Below are 9,439 nucleotides of genomic sequence, written 5' to 3'. Positions count from 1 at the left end.
TTTAAACTATTAATGTTTTATTTATTAAATTATTAATATATTAAATTTTTAATGAATATAAAAATAAAAATTATTAATATTTTTAATAATAATAATATTAAATTATAAATAAAATATTATTAATTAAAATATTAGTAATTAAATTATATTAAAATATTAGTAATTAAATTATATTAAAATATTTATATTTAAATTATTAATTATTAATATTTTTAATTAATTATAAATTATTAATATTTAAAAATAAAATAAAAATAATTAAATATAATAAATGGTATTTCTGTCTTTTTATTTTCTATTCCTTTCTTATTCTAAAGCTATTGTTACCAACCAAACACTGTAATAAGTCATAATAATTATTCCTACTCTATTCCATTCATCATACCAAACTATATAATACTTATTCTATTCTATTCCCACCTCATTCTATTCCCACGTAATAATTATTCTATTCCATTCCTATCTATTCCGCGAACCAAACGTGTCATAAATGTTTCTACCTTGCTTTATGAACAGTTTCCAAGCCTTGATATCAATTTATAGACGACGAAATGTTCCGAGAAAAGGCCTTCAAGAAGAAAAATGTTCAGCTTCTGCCAAGCACACTTGACGAGTATATTCGAGACACATGCTCTGTTTTTGTGATGTTAAAGATGAAGTGGTCCTTAATCCCTCTTTGATTCGAATAAAGATCAAGTTTCACTTTCTCTAGAAGCCGGAAGAAAATGAAAATTGACCCATTCAAATTCAATTCACATAAACGATTTTTGGATGCATGATTTTTAGAGTAGAACGATAACAAGACGAATAAAATGACGTCCAATTCTTGGGTACCCGACGTCGTTTTAAGTTGCGTGATACCGTACATAGACGATCTGAAGGAACGAGGCTCCTTGCCAGTCGTGTGCCGGTGCTGGTACGAGCTCGACGGATTGACACGTAAGCAAATAATGATCGCGCTATGATACTCGACGAGTCCCGAACGGCTGCGGCGGAGGTTCCACCACGTGGAGTCGTTGAAGTTGAAAGGGAAGCCGAGGGCGGCGATGTTCAATTTGATACCCGAAGATTGGGGAGGGTAAGTGACGCCGTGGGTGAAGGAGATTGCGGAGAGTTTGAATTGCTTGAGTTTCGTTGCATTTGAGGAGGATGATCAAGGATTGTGATCTGGAAGTTTGGTTAGTTCAAAATTGAAAGTTCTGCGTGATTTGAATCTTGTTAGGTGGTCTCTGGTTTCTCTACTGATGGCCTTTCCCACGTGGGCGCACGCGCAATTTTCTTTTTAATGAACAACACTGTCCTTGTGAAACTAAACTTTTACACGACAGATCTTATATGAGTCAGTTTTGAAGACCGTGAATTACAGGCCAGAAACTGTTCCGACTTGACCTCTGAAAATCAGCGAATTGTGAAATAAGGAACCTTGTTAGTTTCTTTCGTGCTGCTACTGCTATAGAAGAATTTTGTGCTACTTCTTTCATTGAGCAACCAGACAGGGTACAATGTCGTATCATTCCAACCGAGCTTATGCCTGGGGTCTAACATAGATCGGGAAGAATGAAATGCCAATCGTATTCCCTGTTGCATTGTTGCTTAAGAAGTTGTATCTCGTCTATGCATTGCTCGACACACATAGGATCACCGCTTGTTTATAATTCTGTTACTTATTTGGTTATAATTTTTTAGGCTGATTGGGCGTAATTGTCTTAATTATTTGCATATTACTCCCTAGATAATGTTACGATAAGTTTTTTTTACCTACAATTTTGTTTAGAGGGCGGTTTTCAATTTGATATATCATTGTTTATTTTATTTCTAGACATTTTCATGTAATAAGATTGTTGTTCTCTACTACAATGTGAAAGCACTGCTGCTGCTATCTCCCTGATCAATAGAAAATAGGTTAGATGTTAGCATTTACTGATTTTATTTGATTCTGCTGAATGAATCTTAGGTGAAATCTTTGATAGTGGGCAGACGACATTGGTTGAGTTGACCATTACGATGGAAGGCATCCAGCTGCAAGACTAATCGCCTGCCATAGATGCCGAAGAAGCCATCATAATTGGATGTTAGCATATGATTAGTCATTAAGATTATAAGTGTTGTTTAAATCATTCTATAAGAGATTTTCCAAACACTTGTAAATGGTAATTATATTCCATTTACTCGTATCTCTGTCTTATAATTTTTATGTTTTTCAAAGAAAATTTCTTCGAAAGAAACAGATTGAGACAATAAATGGTAATGTGTTGAATGTTCAAAAATAAATATTACTAGTAGCAATGTTTAGTAAGGGCCATTACCAAGAAAAGAAAAAAAGAAGGGTTGGGGGGGCTTTGGAGAAGGAGGGAGATCGTCCTCTTCTTTACGTTTGTATTTACAGCATCAGGCAGTACCATACCGAAACAGTGGGTTACCTTTCGGATGGTAAACCAAGGTGCAGCTTTCTAAATGGTTTAGCATGGCTGAATTGCGGGGCAAATCTCCTTTGGCAGTGAGCTTATCTCCCATGCCTCGAGTTCAGCTGACTTCCAAAGGAGATTTGCCCTGTAATGCATCCATGCATCTTTCTCGTCCTTAGCTTGAAACTAATTCATCCATGCATCTTCACTTTGTCGATCACACAGTCCAAGTCCCAGCGCGGCAGCGCCTATATATATATATATATATATTGTTGATGAAGAACTACCAGGACTTGTTCAATCTCAAAAACGAGAAAGGTCCTGTATTTTCCATATAAACAGTATATTCGAGACATATCCAATTTGTTTAGTTAGTTCCAAAGAAAAGTGGTCCTGTCCCTTTTGATTCCGTTGGCCTCATCCTGTACTTGGTCTAGGTTTGACAACGTTTCCTCTCTTAGAAGAAGGGATAGCAACCCTATTCAAAGCTTAATACCCAGTTTATATTCTTCAAATGTTTTGAACTATATCGTCTGAAAAAATGTTTAAGCTGGTTTAGTTATTTTATTTCCCTCAATATATATATATATATATTTTGCTCAGCTTCACTTCCCTCAATATACAAAAAGCCCTTTAAGGTATGACGATTGTTTATGTGCAAAGAAACCGAACTACTGCCTAATTTTAATTAGCCTGCAGATTTCAATCCTAATTTCTGGTATTACTTTGGATAATGAAGATATTCAGTTTGGGTAATTAAGTCTATCGTTGCAACGGGACCATTTTGCTACAGATGATCTCTTGGTGCTTCCCCATCATTCAGAGAAATTATCTATCAATCCGCTTTCATTGTTAATCAATTATATTGTGGAGGTATATAAATATTAGCCTTGGAGAAATCAGGCTTGATAAAATTTTTCATCCTTTGCTATATACTAGTGGAGTGGCCATTGGTGGACCAAAAGATTGGCCTTGCAGGCTCCCAGTGTTAACTTGAGGCAGTCGTGTAACTAGTAAATCAGGACGCACGAGTAGAATCTCTGCATCTAAGGGATCAGAGACGTTTATTATCCATCTTCTCAATACGTTTCATGCATGTTGAGTAATTTCCACATTTTCTCTTAGATGGCAAACACGAAAGACAGTAGACTATCAACTGGGATGATTTTTTCTATTTTCCTTCTTCTTTGTTGTCATTGTTCTAAATATCTATCTGTCCTTGTACTGCACATTGCCTCTGCATTACGTGTCGGAAAGGTTATCTTGCTATGCAGAAAGTTAAAAAGGAAGGCAAATCAGCATGGTATCCTGCTTTAAATTGCCTTCAAAACAATGTGGTCCTGGATCCTATAAGTTCAAAGACAGGCAAGAGCTAGTGGAGGTCCAAATGTACCTGAAATTAAGGCATCAGATTTTCTATGTACCACCTTTAACTTGAGTCCATCAAAAGATATCTATCAGAAAAAAAAAAAGTAAAAAACTGGTAAAAAATGAAAACGAAAGGAGAACAGCACATTCCAAGAGATCTAGTATAGTTATGCTCTCTCTTTGCCATACACATTTTTTGTGAACAACAAATTCCAAAAGATCTACTACTATGCTCTTTCCTTGCCGCCCATTTGTCATTCTTATCTTCATTTGTGGCCATTACCTTTCTCTGCTTTCTTTTCATTTGTATTGGTAAAGGTTCTTGAGAAGATGCATAAATTTGCTTAGATTTGCTGGAAGAATTGTCTATGCTCATCTTTGTAATTGCCTATATTTGTATTCAGTTGATCATATTAATCAGCAATGCTTGCAAAGGTTATCTTATTTGCCAAAAGGCATCTGGTCTACCTTGATGAGCTTAATTATGTAATAGGCAATGGAAAAGGTTTCAGTCCAGGCTGGGAATACAAGCTGAGTGGATTCAGAAGAGATTGCCTTCTGATTCACCTGACATGTTGATTAACCCACAGTACTGAAATTATTTAGCATTACATAGTGGAAAATATATCTCAACATTTCCTTTGAAATACATTAGTTCTCAGCAGGTAATTTGGCAGTTCCTTTGTAAGACTTTGTAAGTCAAAAGATATATATGCTTTCAGGATTTGGAAATCTTTAAAGAATTCCATAAGTTTAAGTGACGATGGACAATGCTTTGTACTTATATATGGTTCTAAAGGAAAACTAAAGGACAGGGGATCAGGGGGATTCAGTGGATCATCAATGCAATAGAAAGAACAACAAATTGTACTTACAGTAACAAATGCCATTCGTTTCCTGGAAAACAAGAATATCTTCACCTTTCTAGCATCATCGGCCCACAAAATAGCATGTACTTCTCTTATTTGATGGGGTCAATGCTCCCCATTGGTCTTCAGCAAAGAATCAATTGTGAGAAAATGATGGGGACCATAAAACCATTAGCATAAAAGGAAGCGCAAGTATGAATCCTTCTAGCATATCCATATTCAGGTGCGAATCATATGTGATATAAAGAGACCTCTTGAATTACCATGCTTATTTGACCATGTGATGGAAGCAAACACAGATGTGCAGTTGACGAATAACAGTGCAGTCCTTCTTTGGCACAGAGAAGACATGGCATACGTGACTTCTGTTTTGCCAAAGGAGAATTGCCCTGCCATTCATTCCTGCAGTTACCATATGTATGCTACACATGTCAACTAGTGACTTCTGTTTTGCCAAAGGAGAATTGCCCTGCCATTCATTCCTGCAGTTACCATATGTATGCTACACATGTCAACTAGTCGGTAAACAACAAAAACAGCTTACTCCTCAATTTCCTTAATTCAGGATGCCTTTTGCTGAAGGATTTCTACTCAATTGACTGTCCATTTTGTTTCTTCAATTGGCAGGCAATAAGGAGCAGCTCATGATATTAGCTAGTCTAAGACAGGTAAAGCTCAACTGGAAGTGGCAAAGGCTACATCTTTACCATGTCTCAGCTAATCTGTTCCACTAATGTTGGCAACTTTTAGTATTCCAAGGTAATTGAGACTAGAGACAGATTTCAGAGAATGGATCAGGTTCATAGTCAGACTAATTACAAAAGTGGAAACAGACAAGTCAGTTTGAACAAAATATAATGCTGATACAGTAAAAAACTATTAGGAGTAGTAACAGTGTGAATCTTGTCATTTCACCGGATCTCCATGTAGCAGGTTCTTTGAACCCAACATGATAATGTGGTTGCTTCATCATCAGGCTTATTATCTCCTATGCAGGAGAGCACTTGTTGATTAGTTACTGCTGAAGCATTTGATGTACAAGGGTGCATAGGCCTCCATATATCTTATACACTGTTTAAGTTTAACATCAATGGTTTATAAGATTAACCTTGGACATGCGATCTAAGTCAAGAGGCCCTCCATAGAAAAAAGCACAGATGTCGACTACTTACCTTTATGATTAGCATTATTTATAGCTTTCTGAGACTGTAATAGATCAATGCCAACTTCTTCAGTTTTCACAAGTTTCTAAGATTAATGGTAATCAAGAATGTAGTAATAAGTTATTAACCACTCCTGCACTTTTTTCCTTGATTAGGATAAGAAAAGACTATATATGGTATCTGTGCTTGCTGATCCAATTACTCCTAAATCAGCTGAGCACGACAGTGGTTCTGTTTATTTAGATTGAATTTCTCTGGTAAAAGAATTGCCTACTGCTTATCACCAGAAAGAAATAAAAAAGAAAAACTTGCTCATCTTTTCTTTCTTTCGTCTCAACCTTTCTTCTTTCTGTTCTCTGTTCATCTTGTATATTATGCTGAAATTAAGGCTTATTAAGTGAACAAGAGTTTGGTAATCATACCAAGCAATGATTTGTTTTCTTTCTTATGTTCTCATGGATAGATGAATATCTTCCTTCAGGTAGGGTGAAAATAAGCCAATCAAAGTCAGATTTTTGACTACTTGAAATCAATATGATTTTGTATACTTAACCCTGGATATCATTCTGGTATATGATATTACTTACCTTTTAATTACCTCATTTCCCTTGTGATCAGTAATAGAAATCTTGTCTGCATATTAATAATTTAGCTGAGAAGATATTCCCTAGCTCCTTTTTTTTTTGGCCTGTTGTCTTTCTGCAACCAAGGCAACTGTAGTTATTGTTTCTATTAAACCATATAGGAAGTCAATTGCATATCAGAAATAGCACAGAACCTTTAACTTGTATAATTTGTTGAGAGTTATCATTCTGGAGATACCTGAGTTACTAAAAACAGAAAAGTTAACGCAGTGAGTATTTTGGAGAGAAGTAAAGTAGACATTTTCTTATCATTCTGATTTTTGTTTTTCTGCTACCTCAATACTCCACAGACAGAACAGTTCATTTTTTCTCTGTGTTCCTTTTGGCAGTCTGTTGAAAGCAAGGTATAGGCTCTAGTTTAATTATCTGCATCAATAAATCTAGTTAAATTTGGGCAAAAAGCATGTAAACTACATAGCCACTTAGTTGACTTTGCCATTGTGTTTTTTAACTGCTATCCATTAGGCTTAGTTGGCGCTGAGATCATGCAAGAATAAAAATTAGAGCATTGCTTTAATTGAATGATCTTTTCCTTGGATTTGTATAATCCATTAAGAAAATTACAAGCTTTCTCTTATGCTTTAATACATTAGCACTTTCAGACTGGTAAAAAAGTAGTAACCTCTTTTCTGAAGTGTTCCAATTCTAAGCAACAAGAACCTACTTGAACATTTCAATGCATACTGGGATATAAAAGGAAGTAAAAAGATTATAATATTGTAGATTTCTTCTGAGGTTTGGAAGTAGTACCATGAAATTCTGCAACATCAAATTGACTGAAAAATGTACAGCTGAATTGCTGGGCATATCTCCTTTGGCAATAAGATTACCCCCGATTCCTGTTTCATAAGGCGACCTATTAACAGCCTTGAGTAACAAATTGCCAAAGTCGAATGCCTAGTAATGCATTCATACCTGAAAGTACAGTTTTTGTGCTGATGAGCAGTTCCAAAATTCAATCTTCATTTATAGGCCAGGAAAAGTCTGGCATTTCCCTGCACATAGCATATTCTTAGCTTATCCACTTCTTTAATTGTGGGCTGTAAGTGAGACGTGTCATCTTTCTTTCTACAATCTGGTTGGCAATTTTTTCTGAAATCAAAGTAATAGGAGGGCCGAAAGAATCATAAAGGACTAGTGACACTGGAGAGGAAGATATTATCATAAGGTTCTTTATGAGTTCCGATTGTCCTTTACAAACATGAGCCTAAGCATCCCATATATTTTTTATTCCGAGTTATTCATGTTTTTCTGCAAATAAAACTGTTTTTTATTCTTCTTGATGGTTAGTCTGTGGCACCTGAGTTAAGAACATACCTAACTGATTTATGTGGTCCTTCAGTTTAACGCCCCTTCACTCTTCTAAGGGTCAAAGCTCACAAGAAGCTGCAGGAAACCAGATTTACTGTAAAGTGAAGCATCGAATATAAGTACTTCTTTTTTGTCTCAATAATGATTAGGCACCATTCAGAAAAAATTAGGAGAAAAGGAAAAATCATATCGAGTGATAGAGAAGGAAGATCCAGTGGCATGTTCTAGTTCTTATCTCTCTGATCTCTTTGGTTTTCAGTGTCAAAGGAGCATTCTTCTGTTGATGCTGCATGTTTTTACGTGTACTCATGCATGTTTCGCATATGTCCACATTTTCCATTAGCATATGTCCATCCAGCTCTGATATGCTTGTACAATATTCTTTATTAACTGTTCTCATGTTCTCAGACAGCATTCATAACTGATAATGACATTAAACTAATATTGGAATCCTAAGTGTTGAAAGACGCATAAACAATTTTTTTATGGATAGAAGATTTGCTGCACACATGATTGAAAGGGATATTTTTTATTTCTCAATGCAATACCTGAACCAGCCTTTAACCAGCTTGTTTGACATTTGACATACCCATGTTTGTCATGTAGTTTGTCTCCTCTTACTCGTCCTTGTGTTCGACACAATTGTTAATTTTTCTTGCAGAATTTGATGGTTATAATAATTGAGAAGCAAAATGATAAACTGTTTTATCAATCATAAATAATAATGAAGCATACATAGGGAAAAATGGCATCACTTTTGCAAGAGAAAGCAGATACGTATATAAGAAAATCAGGACCACTTTCCCATGATTTAGATGGGGAACCTTCACAGGTTTGGCTTGGCATATGCCACTCCTTCAATTGGCATATCCAAAATTATTTTAATTGATAAGTGTTATCTATTTCCTAAATTAGAAAGAAATCATATGGTGAGCACTATAAATACTGCTCTTGAATCTCTACAACCAGCCAAGGAAACATCGGTTATGGAAGCAAGATACATGTGGAGTTGAGGAATTACAGAGCAATTCTCCTTCAGCACAAATGCTTATGCTCCTTCATAGTTCTATTTTGCCAGAGGAGATTTGCCCTGCCATTCACTCACACAATGATTTACTTCTCTAAACCAGTGTTCTTAGCAATGTTGTCTTCCCGTTATTGTTTTTCTTGGAAAACCGTCTTCCTTTTTCAAGTAGGTAATACGTCCAACGAAATATCAGAGTGCTGAAAGAATTGTCCTAACTACAGTTTATGAAAGGGCCATAAGAGATGAGAATCTAAGTGCTCTAAGATCAATTCCATTAATAATGTTTTCGTGTATATTTACTCTAGCTAGTTGATAATAGGTTCTGCTGCCGCAGCTTTTGCAACAAAGCAAACACATGGGAGTGGAAGATCCTTTGCTGAACCGCGGATAGGGGCTTTGGCTTTGTTTTTGGTCGATAGACTTTCTATAGTTTTTTGAGACTCTGGAACATAATATTTGCAGTTCACTACTACACGGGATGCCAGAGTTGAACTCAATTCTGCACTTCTGCTTTCAGAAGCAAATATTTTTTTATCTTTTATCTTGTGGTTGGTACTTATTAACAAGAAATCCAGACCATTACACAAGTATAGATTGTTGCTATCTGAAATCTCCATCTATCCTTTTGTACTTCCCAAGTTTTAACTCTAAT

Source organism: Theobroma cacao, chromosome 6 (genome assembly GCF_000208745.1).
Source record: "Theobroma cacao cultivar B97-61/B2 chromosome 6, Criollo_cocoa_genome_V2, whole genome shotgun sequence".
NCBI lineage: Eukaryota > Viridiplantae > Streptophyta > Magnoliopsida > Malvales > Malvaceae > Theobroma > Theobroma cacao.
This window is presented reverse-complemented; position numbering follows the sequence as displayed.